The sequence below is a fragment of the Sapajus apella genome, unplaced genomic scaffold (assembly GCF_009761245.1).
Source record: "Sapajus apella isolate SASKATOON/1434 unplaced genomic scaffold, GSC_monkey_1.0 scaffold67, whole genome shotgun sequence".
Classification (NCBI taxonomy): domain Eukaryota; kingdom Metazoa; phylum Chordata; class Mammalia; order Primates; family Cebidae; genus Sapajus; species Sapajus apella.
Window position 1 is genome coordinate 9,024,055 of NW_022437007.1, and position 19,598 is coordinate 9,043,652.

The 19,598-nt window shown below is 34.3% G+C and overlaps 1 non-coding gene across 1 annotated transcript; it reads left to right on the forward strand.

Moving 5' to 3' along the window:
• Nucleotides 1-217: 217 nt before the first annotated feature.
• LOC116530568 lies at nt 218-358 on the forward strand. The gene has a single exon (XR_004260067.1). It is a non-coding gene; the product is annotated as a U4 spliceosomal RNA (small nuclear RNA).
• Nucleotides 359-19,598: the final 19,240 nt, after the last annotated feature.

The window sequence follows — 19,598 nt, forward strand, 5'->3', positions numbered from 1 at the left end:
GTTAATTGTTGCCATAGGATATAGCTTAGAATAAATCATTTCTTCCACAAAAATGTATAACGATGTCTCAAAATTAATAAACTCTGGATTGTTATAAAAATAAAGAAAATAGAGCAAATTATCTGGATTTGAAAGAACATCTTACCTAAAACTGGAATTTAATAATGCAAGGAGATCACTGAGGAAATGAAAAAGCACACTTTAATTTTAGCCTGTCAGTTTCCTGATGTGGCAGTATCATAGCCAATGAGGTTTAGCCAAGGTGCGATTATTGCTAATTGAAAACTTTTCCCAATACGCCGCCATGACGACTTGAAATATAGTAGGCGTTGGCAATTTTTGGCAGTCTCTACAAAGGCTGAATCATAAAAAGAAAAGAAAAGAAAAATAATGCTGCTGAAAAAATTGTGTATTTCCATAATTAGTTTATCTCATGGATGGTTTCTGTTACTGTCAGTGTTACAGTTCTAATAGAACACATGGATGAAATTCTAATTAAAGAATCTCCTCTCCACAGAACTACCTGATAGAACTTTCAGCAGTAAGAGCAATGTTCTTCTACACTGCATAATACGGTAGCCACCTGCCACGTAGGACAATTGAGCACCTCAAAATGTGGCTAATGTGACTGAGGAACTGCATTTTAAGTTTATTTCATTTAATTTTAATTTTAATTTTAGTCACATGTGCTCGGTGTGTACACTATTGGGAAGTGGAGCTCAGGAGAATAATTTCAAAAGGAAAAACGTCAAATGAAAACACTATGAATTATAGATGAATTATTTAGAGACTGAGTTAGCTGTTCTCTGAAAAACTTCACAGGGGATGGACCACATCAGCTTTAAAATTGAGATTTGGAACTTTCACTCATTTTGTGACATTTAATATGTTGAAAAGTCTCCAAAATGCTGTGAGGAAAACAACTAGCAATTAGTACAGCTAACCTACTTTTAAAAATTCAAAATGTTAAAAGATGTTTTCAAAGTATTGATTTTTCTAAAGTATTTTCCAAAGATATTTTAATATGAACTTTACAAATAATTTAGGAACACGTTATTAGAAATTATGTAATATATCCCGTCTTTCTATTTTTATAATTAAAACAAAATACATTCTTATACCACACTACTGTAAATTAAAAACTAGGTAAAAGCTAGCTAAGGAAACTGGATATTAGCTAACTGGAAGGTTAATATCATCCCATCACTAAATAGCTCTTGATAGGCAGTGATAGTATTTTTATTTTAATTCATCACCTGATGGAAAATTAAGGATAGTGAGATTTTGATCAATCATTTTAAATGAAAAGGACTGTATAGAAAGGTAGATTTATTTCTTGTATTTCATAATAAAAACATTTTTTCTAATACAGGAATTGGAAGCTTAGGGCTTATAGTCTGAGATATAGTTATATGCAGTCTTATATACAGTAGGGGAACCATGACTGATACTTATAATAAATCACTTATAATACTTAAAATAATAGTATATAGTATTTAACATATATAATATACATAATATAATAAATACTTAGTATATAGTGACTTATGATACATAACTATTTATAGTGATGTATTATAAGAATTAGTTGATGTGATTCAATAGCAACAAAAGTTCTTAATTAGCTAGAAATAACTCTAACACATTATATTATATATATATAGTGATTTATTATTATTATCTTTAATATATATTTTATTGCATTTTAGGTTTTGGGTACATGTGAAGAACATGCAGGATTGTTGCATAGGTACATACTTGGCAATGTGGTTTGCTGCCTCCATCCCCATCACCTATATCTGGCATTTCTCCCAATGTTGTGGCTCCCCAACTCCCTACCCCTGCTGTCCCTCCCCTAATTCCTCCCCACAGACCCCAGTGTGTGATGCTCCCCTCCCTGTGTCCATGTGTTCTCATTGTTCAACATAGTGATTTACTATAAGAATTGTTTGATTTGATTATGGAGGAGATACATATATATACGTATATCCTATTCTGTTAGATATATCTACCTATCTAGATAGAGATAGATAGATAGATAGACAGATAGATCTAACATACATATATATATATGTCTCTCCTAGTCTGTTTCTCTGGGTAACACTGACTAATGCAGAGTGTGACTAGAAGTTACATCTTTCACTTCCTCCTTAGGCATTGATACACTGGTTGTTCCTCTCACAGGCTGTCTTTGCTTGGACACAGATTAAGCTATGAAGCTATGACAATATTTACAATGCCTTCAGTATGCATTCTTAAACTGGGGCTTATGAGAACCCCAAATTCTGTGAATAGAATTTTGGATCTGTGAGTGGAAACTTGTAGCTTTATTGCTATGAGTTTTTAACTGCAATTCAGCATTTCCTTCAATAATGAAGGTAAACTAAAAACTACATAAAGAGAAGTATTTGAAACTGTACAGTATCGAAACTGCTTTGCAATTATAATTACATGTCCTTTTAATGACACACATTTTATTTTACGCACTTCAAAGCATTATTTTGAGACAGAGCCATAGCTTCACTAGATGGCCAGAGGGATTCATGAAATGGCTGAGGACCTCAGGTATAGGGTATTGTGGAACAGCAGGATGGGACAACCCGAGTTTCTGAAAACCTGGATGGAGCAGAGCTTCCTCATCAACCTTTCATGTTGGCAGTGCTAGGTTTTAGAGATAGCTTGTTGTTTGATTTTTTTTCTTAAAGCAATTTTATTTCACTCAAAATACATATATTACAAAGACCCACAACAGACGTTGCATTTAATGATGAAAAGTTAGTGATATCACTATTAATGGCAGCAAATAAGACAAATTAATGTCACAAAGATATCCTAATAAATGCCATAAGAAATGAATATAAAATGATAAAAATGGAACAAATAGCAAAACGATATTTACAATTCTTACAATTATCTATACAAAAACAAAAACTCTTTCTAGATAGAAAGTGTTAACATTAGTGATTATGATGTGAGCCTACAGGCTCCATCTTAGATGTGAACCTAACAAACCCCATCTTAGCCTCTCCCCACCCCCCGCCATTCTCCTTCGGGTGCACAGCTGGGTCATGCTGTCTCCCACACCTTGTAACCTTTGTAATCACATCCTGCTTGGCAAAGTGCCCCGGCTGTTGTGAATACCCCCCTTGGTAACCAACAATTATGGGACCGCTCCTGCCTCCTGGTTACCAGCTTTCCTCTTCTAACCTGCTTGTTCTGCTTCTGTAAAATTCTGCTTCAGCTAGGCTCCCCCTCCCCTTTCCCCTAGACTGGGTATCAAAAGAAATCACATTGCCCTAGTGGGGGCCGAGAGATTTTTGCTCATGAGCTGCCTCTCGGTCACTGGCAATAAAGGACTCTCAATTGAAACTCAGAGTGTGGCGCTTTCCTTCTAACTCACTAGGGTAGAGGGTATAACAATTCTAATGAGTCTTACACAACAGAAATAAGAGAAAATGGAATTTTTGTTTTTTAATTTTTTTTTTATTTTAAGATGGAATCTTGCTCTTTTGCCCAGGCTGGAGTGCAGTGGTGCAATCTTGGCTCACTGCAACCGCCACATCCTGGGTTCAAGTGATTCTCCTGCCTCAGCCTCATGAGTAGCTGGGAATACAGGTCCAGCTAATTCGTGTATTTTTAGTAGAGACAGGGTTTCACCGTATTGGTCAGGCTTGTCTTGAACTCCTGACCTTATGATCCCCTGCCTCAGCGTCCCAAAGTGCTGGTATTACAGGTGTGAGCCATTTCCTTTTAAACTTTAAAAATTAAAAAAAAAAAAAAAATTTAAACTATATATGAGTTTTTTGTTATTTTGTGTTTTTGTGTTTTTTTGACAGGGTCTTGCTCTGCTGCACTGGCTAAAGTGCATTGGTGCAATCTTAGCTCACTGCAACCTCCAATTCTCAGGTTCAAACAATTCTCATGACTCAGCCTTTTGAGTAGCTGGCATTATAGGTGTGTGCTGCCACACCGAGCTAATTTTTTCATATTTTTAGGTCAAGATGAGGGTTCAGTATGTTGGCCAGGCTGGTCTCCAATTCCTGATCTCAAATCATCCACCTGCCTCAGCCTCCTAAAGTGCTGGATTACAGGTGTAAGCCACCGCTCCCAGACTGTGATTTATTTTTTATTTTTTTGAGACAGAATCTCGCCCTGTTACTCAGGCTAGAGTGCAGTGGCACCATCACTGGTCACTGCAGCCTTGAACTCCCGGTCTCAGGTGACCCTCCCATGTCAGCCTCCTGAGTAGATGTGAATATAGGCATGTGCCATCACGCTTGGCTAATTTTTTAAAAAATTGCTTTGTAAAAATGAGGTCTCGCTATGTTGCCCAGGCTTGTTTTGAACTCCTGGGCTAAGCAGTCCCCCCACCTCTGCCTCCCAAAGCATTAGGATTGCAGATGTGAGCCACTGTGCTCAGCCCCAAGATATTTTCAGTAGCAACAAAAGTTCAAAATTAGCTAGAAATAAATCTAACAACAAAAATGTAAGATTTATTAAAAGTAGGAACCCTTATCGAAAGACTTTAATATATTCCAAAATAAATATTGAGATGTATCATGTTCCTATTTTTGAAATTATATCCATCCTGTCCAATTTAGCCAGGAAACTCAATGTTAATTTAAATTGCATAATGCTTCTGTAGTACTTTACAAAATGATTCTAGATTTTATTTTTTAAAAGGAAAATGTATGGGGAGGGTAGACCCCCTTCCAATATCAAGATTTTGTATAAAGTGTCACACATACACACCTGCAGTGAAAACGACCATGTGACTGGAAAATAGAGCAATGGAGTAGAATAGAGGAACCAGAAACAAAAATCTCTATTCATAGAGCTTTGAGGGAAAGCACTAAGGGAGAAACAGGTGAACTCATAAATAAATCTGATTGAACTACAGTTACTCATATGGAGAACTAAATTAACTTGATCGCCACCTCATATTAAGCATAAACTTAAATTCCAGAGAGATTAAAAAATGAATTTTAAAATGAAAAACTTTTGGAATAAAAGATGGGAGATTTGTTTTATGAACTTAGATGAATGGAAGGATTTCTTAAATAAGACTCAGAAATACAAACAATAAGAATGTTCTTAATGAATATTTTTTTCTATTGTTTCTTTTTATGTTTTTTTGTTTAATGAATATTTTTAATGAATCTTATTAAATAAAAATGAAAATTCAATCTCTCCAAATAACATCTATAAAGTAAAAACTGAGCCAGCGATTTAAACGAAGACATTTGTAAAGCATAAAACTTAAAATTGATTTGTATCTTTAGTAAATAAATAAATCTTATTAACCAATGAGAATTAGAAACCTGAAAATAATTGTTGAAGAATCCACAGAAGAAATTTGAATGCCGAAAAATCATAAAAAATATGTTTTCTTTTACTAGTCCTCAGGAAAATGTTCATTAAAACAATAAGAATGTTGCCACACTAATCAAAATGGCAATATTAAGAAGTATGACAATAAAATGTGTCTGTGAGGATAAGAAACAAAAGGAACTCTTGAATAAAAGGAGTAAACAAAAATTACATTAAGACGGGTGATGAAGTTAACATCTTCTAAGATACATGAATTGTCTGAAAGTGGTGTTAAGATACTATTTCTGGTTTTGGACCTGGCTAAAGGAAATATTTATGATGGAAGTCCTAATGATCCACGAAAAGAGTAGAAAGAGATCATACAAATCCCAATCCAGCAAAGGGAACGAAAACAGAATTTAAAAAATCCAATTATCCTCCTCAAAAGAGAGAATAAAAAAAGCATATAAAAATAAGGACAAAGAGATATAGAAACACAGATAACTATAAAAGGATATGTGCCATGGCTGCTCTGGAATCAGACTGTCTCTACCATTTACTAGCTGTGTGTTCTGACACAGATTACTTAACATCTCTGGGCTTTAAATTCCTTTTTTTTTTTTTTTTTTGATGGAGTCTTGCTCTGTCTCCCAGGCTGGAGTGCAATGGCACAATCTCAGCTCACTGCAACCTCTGCCTCCTGGGTTCAAGCAATTCTCCTGCCTGAGCATCCCAAGTAGCTGGGATTACAGGTGCCTGCCACCACACCCAACTAATTTTTGTATGTTTTAGTAGAGATGGAGTTTCACCATGTTTTTTTTAAATTGTACTTTAAGTTCTGGGGTACATGGACAGATCTTGCACGGTTGTTTCATAGGTAGACACATGCCATGGTTTGCTGCCTCCATCGCCCCATCACCTATATCAGGCATTTCTCCAAAGTTATCCCTCCCTAATCTTCCCACCCTCCGCTGTCCCTCCTCTAGTCTCCCAACTCTCAACAGACCCCAGTGTATGATGTTCCCCTCCCTGTGTCCATGTGTTCTCATTGTTCAACACCAGTTTATGAGTGAGAACGTGGTGTTTGATTTTCTGTTCTTGTGTCAGTTTGCTGAGAATGATGACAATTGTCAAGTGATATAAATTCTGGGAGAAAATAGAGCATTGAAGCTCTTTAAGATCAGCAATAACTAAAATAGAGAAAAAGACTTTAAAATACAAGTTATTAAGATTTAGAAGAAATTATGAAAATTATTTTTTACTAACCACCTATTATGTGTGCAATCTACTAAAGCAGGCCATAACCATAAAAAGAAATATAAGACTGAATCCTTGATCTAAAAGATGCCTCAATAATCAAGGCTGTATTGCTTATCAACGATGGTTTTGTAGCAGATAATCTTGTAGAAGGTGAAGGGGGAAAACAAAAACAGCAAAACTGTCTTTCAGCTCCAGTATATATGCCGTTTTTCATTCTCTCTTACATATGCACATAACCTAGAGCCTGCAAAGCCAAAATTCTAAAACTTTTTCTGTATACAAATCAATAGGAAAATTGCTAAAAATTCTGACTCTTTGCCCCATCTCTGAGATTCTGATTCAAACTTGGGGTTGGAGGAGGTACTGGGGAGATTAATTTTGAATAAGCGACAAGGAATTAATGACTCCTAGTTTAATGATGAAAAGAAATTTTGTATTATCTCTCTCATATAGATCATTATCTAAAAGCATTTATTAAGAATCCAAAGGCTTGTAATTCTGTCATTTTACAAAACGTTTCAAATTTGATATGACAAATATGACACATATATATTATGTGTCACATATGGTACTCTTATGAAAAAATTAACTTCTTTACCAAAGTATTTCTAGGGAAATTGGAAAGAGTACTTTTAATGATATTTTTCTGATTTCTTCTAGTTTCAAAACATAGTTTTTCTTCTTACAAAGAAATTTAGATATTCTAGTGTTGAAACTTTAATATTTTGAAGGGATTATATGTGCAACTCTAAATTATTTAGGGCACTCATATCCGAAAATAGGATGAACCACATAGATTTAATAAAAAAAAACTCTGAACGCCACTGCTGCCTCAGGTCGGGTGACTGTTATTCTCTACTTCCTCCTTTCTGCACAGTGGAGGCCTTTGAACCTCCCTCAGCCTTCAACCCCAGGCTTCTATTCATGCCGCTTCTACCATTTCAATCACCCCTCATATATCCATGCTTTCATTTATGTTTCGCCTGTCTTTCAAGGCTCAATCTGGCTGATCTCATCCAATGTTTGCCTCTTTGCTAGAATCTTCCATATCTTATTATAACAATTGTTTTTAAAAATTATCCCTCACTAATATGAGAGTTCTTTAAAGGTAGAGACTTTATAATGTTGATATTTGCAACTCCAATTTCTAGGTTAGTAAGTTCCAGGCAAATATTAAATGAAAGAATTAGAGCTGGAATGGAACAGTGATGTGATTTAAACTCCACCATGTAGTCTCCATCCATCTATTTATTCATTCAACAAATATTTACTAAGCAATTATATGTGCCAGACACTTTTCTTGCCAATGTTGGTTTAACAATAAACAACAAATAAACAAACACCAAAAAATACCTAGTTCTCTGAAATCCACTTTGAAGTGGAAAGAGATTCGCAATAAACACGTAAAATATGTGATATGTTCAATGGTGATAAGTGTCATAGAGAAATGAAATGGAAAGTGTTTTTCACATTAAAAATAATATGAAACAGAGATGGCTTCTCAAAGTTATATTTGAATAGAAAATTGAAAATAAACAGGAAGTCTATCTAGGGAAAAAGTTCTAGGCACTTGGAACAACAAGTGCAAAGGCTCTGAGTCAAGAAGTGACACTAATTACTTTGAGTCAACAAGTAGGCTGGTGATAGGAACAGAGGGAAAATTGTAGTAGATTATCTCGGAGATAGTTTATAAACATTTAGAAGGACTTTAGGTTTGTTGTAAATGAGATGAAAACCTCTGACTTTTTACCAGGATCGTTCTGTCTCCTATATTTAGAAAAGATCAAAGGCGAGAAAAATCACTGAGCAGAACAGGCAAGAAGAAACTATTATTAATATCCAAGAAAAAGAAGATGATGGCAGAGATAAAATAATTACTGTAGTATTGTCAGATTCTGAATATATTTTGATGTGCTTCTGAATTGGATGTGAGGAGGGAAGGAGTCAAAGATCAATTCAAAGTCCTTTGCCTAAGCAACTGGAAAACGGTGTTGACATTTACTGAGTTGGAGAATGCAGACAAGATACCGGTTTTAGGGGGAGTTCAGTTTGGGACATGTTGAGTTTGGATGCTTGATAAAGTGGCCAGTGTTGGCTGGTGAGATACATTTGGGCATCATTGTGATATTAATATCACTTAAAATCATGTTATATACTTCTATTTCCTGGCACCTCAGAATGTAACTGTATTTGGAGATCTAGGTCTTCAAAAGGGTAATTAAATAGAAAGGAAGTCATTAGGATTAATGCCTTATAAGATGAGGTAATTTGGACACAGACACACACGGAAAGAAAACCGGGTTAAGACAGAGTAAAGATCCATCTACAAACCAAGGACAGGCCTTAGAAGAAACGGATCCTGCTGACCATTCATCTCAGACTTCTAGCCTTCAAAATGATGAGTTAATAAACTTATTTATTGAAGTCACCCAGTCTGTGGTATTTTGATAGGGCAACCGTAGAGACTAATAAAGTGTTCATTGTAAATTTGGTTATATACAACTCTTAAAGGGCCAAAACGTAAAAGAATCAGAAAGGGTTTGTATTGCTCTCAACTTCCCCACCTTGCCTCCAAACAATTCATTTTACAATCAAGCCCCCCAAATTAGTTCACAGTAACGATTATCTGCTAACACCTCCAAACTCGTATCTTTCTCGGAGGACATAAAAGACATTGAACTTTCTTTCCCTAACATATGTGATTACATTTTGAATTATTAGAGGATAATTTTTACAACTTAAATATGATTTGTATACCATAAAATTTAGCTTTTGTAATTTTACAGTTCAATGAGTTTAGTAAATTTGTGCAGTTGTGCAACCATCAGCACAATCTAGTTTTAGAATTTTCTAGTAAACTAAAGATTTTCACATGCTCATTTGTAGTCAATACTCTCTCTCACCATCTTTAAGCATACACTAATCTGATTTCTGTTTCTACAGATTTATCTTTTCTGAAAATTTTGTAGAAATGTAATCATATGAAATATGGTCTTTTGCGTCATCATCTTAAACATCATGCTTTTAAAACTCATCTTACTCTATGAGTCAGTAGCTTATTTTTAATTGTTAAATGGTAGTCTATTGTATAAGTATTTCAAAATTTGTTTTTCCATTCAGTTAAGACAGCTATAATGTTTGCATACAAATTTTGTGTGTCCAAATATTTTCATTTCTCTTAGGTAGATATCTATGAGTCAAATTGCTGGATATAAATATATGTTTAAACAATTAAAGCAACTTTTCTTAGAAGTTTGTCCCATTATACTTCTTTTGCTCACAGGATTTGAGAGCTCCATTTCCTGAAATTCCTTGGCAATCCTTGTTATCACCTCTTTTTTATTATTATAGTCACTCTAATAGGTGTGAGGCGGTCTCTCATGATGATTTTAATAAGAATTTCTGTAATAATTAATGACAGTGAGCCTCTTTTAGCGTTTTTATTAGCCATTTGTATATAGGTACATCCCCCTGTATATCTTTAGTAAAATATCTGTTAAAAATTTTAGGCCATTTTTAATTGGGTTTTGCCTTCTGATTTTGAGTTTGAAAGTTCATTATACATTCCTGGCATAAATCTTTGATAGATACATGATCTACAAACATTTTCTCTCAGTCTGTGGCTTGTATTTTCATTTTGTTAATAGTCTTTGGAAAAGTAGACTTTTTAAAGAAAGTTTAATGGAATCGAATTTATCATTTTATCTTTTATAGATATCTTTTGAGGTCATATCTAATACATCGTTGCCTAAGTCAAATTCACAAAGATTTTCTATAAGTTTTATTGTGTACCATTTAAATTTAGGTCTACAATCCATTCATATTTCATTTTTATGTATGATGTGAGGTAAGGTTCTAAGTTCAGAGGGGTGTACGTGTATAAACATCCTGTCCTCACACCATTTATTGAAAGCCTATTATTTTCCCCACTGAGTTCCTTTGACACCTTTTATAAAAATCAAGTGACCACAAACATGGGTTTATTTCTGGATTCAGAATTCTGTTCTGTTTATTTTATGTTTATAGATAACAGACATAATATCACAATGTCTTAATTGATCTAACTTATAAAGTTTTGAATTCCATAAAGTTGGTCTTTTTCAATATTGTTTCACTATTCTAGCTTCTTTGCATTTTTATGTAAACATTAGGATTCCTTTAACAATTTCTCCAAAAAGCAAAAGCCTATTCAAAAATTAAAAAAAAAAATTTTGACTGTGATTACATTGAATCTACATGTCTCTTTGGGGAAACTGCCCTTTTCAAAAACTTGAATCCTCCAGTTCATTAACTTTGTATGCTTCACCATTCATTCAGACATTATTTAATTGCTCTCATCATGTTTTATAGTTTTCATTGTGCAGGTACTGTACATATTTTATTAAATTTATTCATAGCTTTTTGCTGTTTCATGTTGTAATTTGAACTTCTTTATTTTTCACATTATTTTTGTCACCATATAGAAACAGTTAAGTTAGTATGTTGATCATGCACCTTGTGACTTTGTTAAGCTCATTTATTAGTTCTAACAAGTTTTTTGGAGGTTCTTCAGGATAGTCTGCATTTAGGACCAGTCATCCGTGAGTAAAGGTAGTTGCTCTTCTTCATTTTCGATCTATATACCACCTTTTGTCTTGCTTTATTGTCTTATGGCACTGGCCTGGTTACTTAGTACAATGTTGAATAGAAGTGGTGAGAACTGACATGTATAGTTAGCTGATTTTCCTTTTCTGATTCCAAGATTGTTGCTTTGTTTTATCTTTCAGTGTGTTGACTATAATGTGTTTAGTTGTGTATATCTTTATGTTTATTTTATTTAGGATTTGTGAAGCTTTTTGGATCTGTAAATTAATGTTTTAAAAATCAACTTTGAGAAATAATGTACTCTTTATTTCAAATATAGTGCTTTTTCTTTATTTTCTTTTAATTACTTTTGTAACATACCTCCTTGCTGCTGCCCCCATCTTATACCATATATATACCACAGTTACTTTACAGTCACTGCTAACATGAACATTTGGGCTTTATGTACACGTGACGTTTTCTTTCTTGACCATGGGTCACATATTGATGCTTTTTCATGTGCTTCATTATTTCTGTAATGCTAAGTAAGCTTTTTGTGCAAAGAAGAGCCAAAATGAATTAAATAATACAAACACCAGAGAAATCATCCCTCTTGTTCTGCAGGCTACCACATCTTTGTTGTAGCTTTAGTGAGATATAGTTCACTGCTCAGTTAAAATGTTGTGGGAGCAGGATTAGAATAATCCCTTCCTCAGACGAGGCTATTGATCTGAGCACTAGTGTGAATCTGGGGGTCTCTTTGTAACTTACAGCCCAGCCACCAGCTCTGTGAACTATGAGAAAATTCTCTGTATTTTGTTTTATATTGTTTTTTTTTCTATCCACCTTTAAAGCATTTTACTGTGAATTGTATGTTTAGCTACTTTGTGGAATTTAAATGTTAGCCACATCTTTAACCGAACTAGGCTACTCATCTCCTGTCTTCTTCAGCCATTCATCCGCTTATGCGGAATTCTACCTCTAAGATGCTTACACATCCCTTTCTCTTTTCCTTGGTTGCATATTAGAAGGTTTTTTTCTTAATGAATATTTTATTTAATAACAGTTTTATATTTTACAAAAAAATTGTGAAGACAGTACAGTTTCTATGTATCTCACATTCAGGTTCTTATATTATTAACAACTTGTATTCACATGGTGTGTCTATTACAATTAATGAACTGATATTGATACATGATTATTAAAATTTATGCTTTATTCAAATTTTTTCATTTTTGCCTAAGGGAACTTTTCTTTTCCAGGATCCCATCCAAGATACCAAATTGCATTTAGCCACCATGTCTCCTTGGGTTCCTCTTGGCTATGGCAGTTTTACAGACTTTCCAAGGAGGTTTTTGATGCTCTTGACAGTTTTGAGGCATGCTGGTCAGGGTTTTAGTAGAATGTTCATCAACTGGGATGTTTCTGATATTTCCCTGATAACCAGACTGGAACTGTGTTTTTGGAGGATAACCATTTACCAACAGTTGAATCTAGTAGGCTTTGAAATTTCATTTATATGGAATCTTTAATATTTTAAGATTTAAGAGTGAGGTCTGAGACAAGCCACACAGAAGAAAGAAAGAGTAAGGTGAGTGGACAATGGAATTGAAACCTGGTTTAGGATTCACCGCCTAATGCAATACAGGTGATAGGAAAACTATTGACCTATAAATAGAAAACATGACAAATTCTACCATTGTGAAGACTTTCATAATGGTTTGTAAATACCTTGACTATGGGCAGACAGAACACTTTACCAAGAAAGCCAAGCAGTGATGAATAACCTGGAATCAGACAGATACTTACCTGTCATAGAGAAGATTAGGCCTAAAGCTAAGGTAAACAGAAAGTATTAGACCTGAAGAAAGGCAAAAAGGAAAGAGATAAATAAGAGATATAGGACATGAAAGAGGACTTAGCACTATCAATTCATTTCTTACCTCAGAAAAAATGTTTGCTAAAGGAGCTTAGATTGAGTCTAGAGGACTTCAGTAGAGCAAAATATGAGAAGCTAGAGAAAGGGTTTTAGGGGATGACTGCATAGTTGAGTTGACTTAGTAAGTTATAAAAACATATTCCAGAACTGGAATAACCATATGCTATAGTTGTAAATATATTTATATTCAAATTCCTTTCCAATAACAAAACTTTAAGCAAAGATTCAGTTTGTAAAACACACAGAAAGCAAGTGCAAGATTAAAGCTAAAATAAGTGGTTCACGGTCCAAAATCTGCTCATAGGTATTGGTAACCTTTGCATCAGAGTTTGAGGCTTCTGTGAAACTCCTTGAAACACAGGTTGAAAACCAATGATTTAAAGAAGATTTTCTCTTCATAGGCACAGAAACTGAGGCCCAGACATAACATCACGAGTCAATGAAAAACTTTGAAAAAAGTATTCATAAGTCACAGTATACTGAATATACTTCTACATACTTATGCCCGTTACATTCATACCATTAATTATTAGGTGTCTCTAATAGTTAACATTATAAAATGAATATTTAGAATAGTAGAATATCTGTTGCTGGCAAAATTTAATAATAACTATAAAGGTCAATAAATGTTGGTAACAAAAAACCATTTAACCATTAACATAAGCGAAGTACAGTTAAGAAATTCAAAATATTTCTTGCATTTTTCTCTCAGACTTCTCAATTTAACTTATCATACTAAAAAGTATGATAAAATGAAAATTACTAAAACATACTTTATACAAGGTTCTATGGTGACTGGGTTGATCTTAGAATAGGTGAAAGAGGATTTTTGGCCAAAGAGAATTTATTATCTTTCTGGGGTGTCAGAATCCACAAAATGAGGGCATTCCTGCCTGTCTGTCTCTTTCTTTGTACCTGCTCATACATGTAAAGTATGTGCAAATATGATTAAATTATTTCATAAAACAGCTCTGTAAGAAAGGACAGATTAGTGTCATATCAAAGAATACATTATCTATTCATTATTAAGAGAAATGATACATTTGAATATCAATTTTTAAAATGTTAGTTGCAACTATAGAACTGGTTGGCATGGCGGTTAAAAAAAATGACAGAAAACAAAAGGACCATTGAGAGAAATATTGAATGACATGTGTTAGCAACTAGATAGACGGTAGTATAAGCTAGAAATTAGAAAAACCTCTTTGTCCTGACTCTCATTATTTCCAGTTCTTGAAAAAAAACATCATTCTAATTTTACACCTTAGGGCTATAATGGCAGTACAGAGATAATGTTAACTTTTGCGATCAAAAGCATATGAAAATAAAATAAACTGTTAATATCCTTTAAAGTTATATAAAAAAGATTAGATTGAAATTATGTTAAAAATAATGCTTCACTAGACTCTCTATCATATTCAAAGAGACTTGCTCAATTTTTAAAGTATGCACATGAATTGTTCACTGTTATTGCATTTCTAATGAACAGGAGTGTTGATTACACTATAATAGTAAGCAAGCTCTGAAAGCCTAAATCATGATCTCCCATTTAAAAATATTAGCCCAATCTGTTTCTGTACACTTGTGTAGGAATATATTATGAAATTATAAAATTGATAATATGCTTTGTCAACTTTCTATAATGCCAACATAATTTCACATTTTAAAAATTAAAATTAACATTTTAGCAATCCATAATTGTCTTTGAAATACTCATTAAACATGTCTGGTGGATAAACTATAGATTTTTGGATTCTGGTATCAGGCCAGTGATTAAATTAAATTTAAAAAATAAATTAGATGAGATTCTCACCAAGGAGAAGAGACCCACTGGGTTTATTTGTTCACACTTTCCTTTCCAGATGAAGTAAATAATAACACAAGTTGTGCCATTACCATAAGACACTTCTGAAATAGAGCATATGAGCTACTCTTTTAAAATGTACACAAATAGATAAAAGCAGAGGACTTCCGTAAATGTTCTTGCAGGAATGTTGCCAGACAAACCATCTTCATGATACATGGTATGTTTGAAGTTTATTTTTCTCTCAGGGATATTCTGTGTTATAGAGAAAGTAGGAAAAGTTACATAAGTGAAAAATAGCAAAATATAAAATGGTTAGAAAGCCCCAGAAGAAATACCAGGAGTTTTGAAATTCTATGAATGTTAAAGTTTGGTTGTTTTGTTTTAAAAATTTAAAAATCTGTGCCGTAAGACCAAATAGCATAGACAGTTAATTGCTAGTAACTATAATTCAAAAGTATGAAGGGGAAAACAAGGGAAAGATATGCCACCATTTATGGTAGATCTGGGCAACAGACATATTATAGTCAAGATGCCACAATTATTTTACATCTAAGTGAAAAAAAGAAGTAACATTTTGTGGGATTAATTGTCAAGGTCAAGTATGTATATAATCAAAGGATTATGTCAAGACAGACAGGCCTGTCATTAAAGTATCTATATAATCACACAGGTATGGCTAATGACTGATCACTATTGGTCTTAGAATGATTAAAAATAGCACTTGCGGCCAGCCATGGTGGCTCAAGCCTGTAATCCCAGCACTTTGGGAGGCCGAGGCTGGTGGATCACGAGGTCAAGAGATCGCTACCATCCTGGCCAACATGGTGAAACCCTATCTCTACTAAAAATACAAAAATTAGCTGGATGTGGTGGTGTGTGCCTCTAGTCCCAGCTACTTGGGAGGCTGAGGCAGGAGAATTGCTTGAACCTGGGATTGTGCCACTGCACTCCAGCCTGGTGCCTGGCAACAGAGTGAGACTCTGTCTCAAAAAAAAAAAAAAAAAAAAAAGCACTTGCAAATCTAAGCAAGAGGTAGATGAATGCACAACTAAAAGAATTTGTAAGAAAATTGTGCTAGAAACTTATACAAACCTTTCAGAGATAATTATCTGGTTCCTGTCATTTTTTGTTTTTATAGTTTACTTTAAAAATTTTTTATTATTTTTTTTAATAAACACAGAGTAATTACATATATTTATGGGATAGTGTGACATTTTGATACTTGTATCCAATATCTAATTATCAGTGGTTCCTATCATTTTATTTGATGAGATTTTGTTTCTTAGCCATAATCTTTATGCTGCCAATGATTAACAAACTAAATTAATAATAATTAATAAACTTAATTACTTCTAAATACTCATTGGAAGGAGGAAAGCTTTCTTTTTAAGATGTGTATTTGTAAATTAGTTCAAAATGTAAGATCTTTTTTGAAATAAAATCATTCAAAGGAATCAAGTTCCTAGCTTATTTCAGCCAAATAAAATGTCTTCCTCTTTTAAACTCTCATAAAAATGTATCTCTTAAAAACAAAACCACCAAACTTTAATTTTGGTGCAATTTAAACCACTAAAATAAATTTCTTCTGGGATTTCTAATCATTTTTCATGGACCTTAACATTATCTATATTAAATTACATTTTTAAACATGTCTTATCTCTTGAACCACACTTTATATACTAATTTAATTTTTATTTCCCTTCCTTCATATTTGCAAATATCACCAAAAAAGTAGATATTTTTAAAATACTTGTTATGTGAGTGAATATCCTCTAGTTTATTTGATCTGAAGATCTGAATTTTTTTATATTGAGTTTGCTTATGGACATTTACTAATAAATAAAATATATCACATAAACACATTTTCTAAATTTATTAGTTAATTAGTTACTTCTAGGAAAGATAGCAAGAGAAATGAAAAAAAGTTTTGTATAGAGATAATTCTTTGGAGAAATTCAATAAAATTTATTTTATAAATATTAATCTGGTAAACATATCTTCTAAGTCTTTAAAGGCTTTTAATCTTTACAAGAATAATTTTCCAGAGTTATATTTTATGTTATTGTTTTAAATCACTTAAGATATGATATCTTCTAAATATTAATGATACAGCATAATTATCTTCTTTTGAAGGTTAACAATGTAAACCTGAAAGACTATGTTATTAGGTAAATCCTCACCTGGTCCATGACATTTCTTGATACAAGAAACTAAATCATGTCCATTCATGAATAACCCTTCACTGCCTTTGAAATTTTTGAATTTTAGAGGTATATCAGATGGATATAGAAATAAATTAATTCACGTATCTTATAACCTTTGTCATATTTTTTTAAAATTATGTCAGAATGGAGACACTATGCAATGAAAAATTTACAGTGGGCCTCCCTAATTGGTGTGTGTTTTTTGGTGGGAATTATGGGAGCGAAAGAAAACACACATAGATAAAATACCCTTCCAGGTACTGAGGATACTGAATCAGATGCTGTAAAAGATGGTGCTGTGTCCCGCCCATATCTTCTTTTATCACCAGCTGTGGTGAGCCTCAGCTGCTCTCAGTTCATGGATGTCCCCTTTCTCTAAGAATTCACCCTTGCTTGACAAGAACCCCTTCCAGCAGAAGATTATTTTAACTCTCCCAGGAATAGCCCATATTCAAAGACTGACAGGTTATTACAAATGACTGCCCCCAGTGTTAAATGGGAAGTCGACCTATAGGGTGATTTTTGTGGATTAGGCCAGGTGTGGACTTTACCTGAGACCACATTATTTCTTGGCTCTCCTTGTGCTTCCTTCATTCCCTTATGGAAGGAAAGAGAGAGAGAGAAGGAAAAGGGAAGGGAAGGGAAGGAACGAGAGGGAAAGAAGGAAGGAAGGGAGAGAAAGAAGGAAGGAAGGACGGAAGGAAGGAAGGGAGGGAGGGAGAGAGGGAAGAAGGAAAAACAACTCACCTTATAAAGTCTTTGTCTCAGTCTTTACTTCTAGGGAATCTGAACTAAGGGAGTTGTTTCCGGAAGTATTTCTGGGAAGCACACTGTAAATGAATTGTTCCCTCTCCAGCCTTCCATTCTGCAACCACCCTCAAAAACATTTAACACCCTCAGGATGCATTTCTGCACATGCACATGTACCTCAGGTTTTTACGAATGCGTATTACTCAGATCCCGCAATTCCTTGTAGATTATTTATTCCCAGATTTGGTTTGTATTTAGCCATCTGAGCAGTGGTGCTGAGACTTGACTTTGATTGTCAGACTGGAGAAAAGGTCTTATACCGTGAAAAGGGGCTGCTTCTGTTGAAAAGTTGAACTCAGGATAATTTCACAGCCTCAAGATTATCAAATTTGTCTAAATGTGTTCATTCCAGTTGTGGCATCCTACTTTTTCCCTGCCGTAGTCTAGATTTAACACAAGAGAGTTACTGTCAACACATTTTAGTCTTCTTTTCACACCTGGCTCCCTGGTAGTTAGAATCTTGGCCAGATTATCAGCAGTCTGCCAGAAGTGGTCGGAAATACAAAATCCTTTAAAGCTGTCAGATGTACTCTGGATTTCAGAGATTGTCTTGAAGTGGAAATGGACTGTCCCAAGTCTTTCATTCTCATTTTCTAAGTCTTTTTTTGGTAGCAAAGGCAATAATCTTTTTTTCACAATTCCTATCATTATTCACTGTTAAGTCCCACAACCATATGATCTTGCTAAACTTACTCTCATTAAAAGAAAAACCTGGCTGAGTGTAGTGGCTCACGCCTGTAATCCCAGCATTTTGGGAGGCCGAGGTGGGTGGATTACAAAGTCGGAAGATCAAGACCATCCTGGCTAATATGGTAAAACCCCTTCTCTACTAAAAATAACAACAACAACAACAACAAAAAATTAGCAGGGCGTGGTGGTGGGGGCCTGTAGTCCCAGCTACTCAGGGGGCTGAGGCAGGAGAATTGCTTGAACCTGGGAGGTGGAGGTTGCAATGAGCTGAGCCGAGATCATGCCACTGCACTCCAGCCTGGGTGACAGAGTGAGACTCTCTCTCTCAGAAAAAAAAAATAATAATAATAAAATAAAAACCTTAAGCACATTAAATTTAACAGAGCTTAACTGAGAAAAGAACAGTTCTTAAATGGGGCAGTCCCTGAAGCAGCATAGGTTCAGAGAGGGTCCAGCACAGCTGCATGGTTAAAGATTTATAGACAGAAAATAGAAACAAGCTACAGAAACAGGTGATTGGTTACAGCTCACGTTTGCCTTACTTGGACATGGTTTGAACAGTTGGCTGCCTGCGATTGGCTAAAATTCAATGATTGCCACAAGAGTAGGTTACAATCTGTTTATACATCCAGTTAGGTTACAGTTCACTATATACAGAAAAATCTTTAGGCTAAATTTAATGCCCTCTACTTGCACTTTCTCTCAATTAAACAGAGGTGAAAGTCTAGTAATTGTGCTCCAGCTGCATTCCTGGTTAATCTACTGCTGTCCACAACAGATGCTTTTAGATAGGTGAGCAATCCAACTCTAAGTTTCATCCTGAAGATCTGCTACCTAGATTTATTCCATGAACTAATCATATTAACCCACATTTTCTGAATTAGAAACAGAAGTTGAGGTAGAGATTAAAAGACCGATACTTTATTTGGGAGGTAAAAGCCTTAACAGAAACATAGGGTAAAAACAAACAAACAAACAAACAAAATAGAAGAAAATGACACAACGTGTTATCACA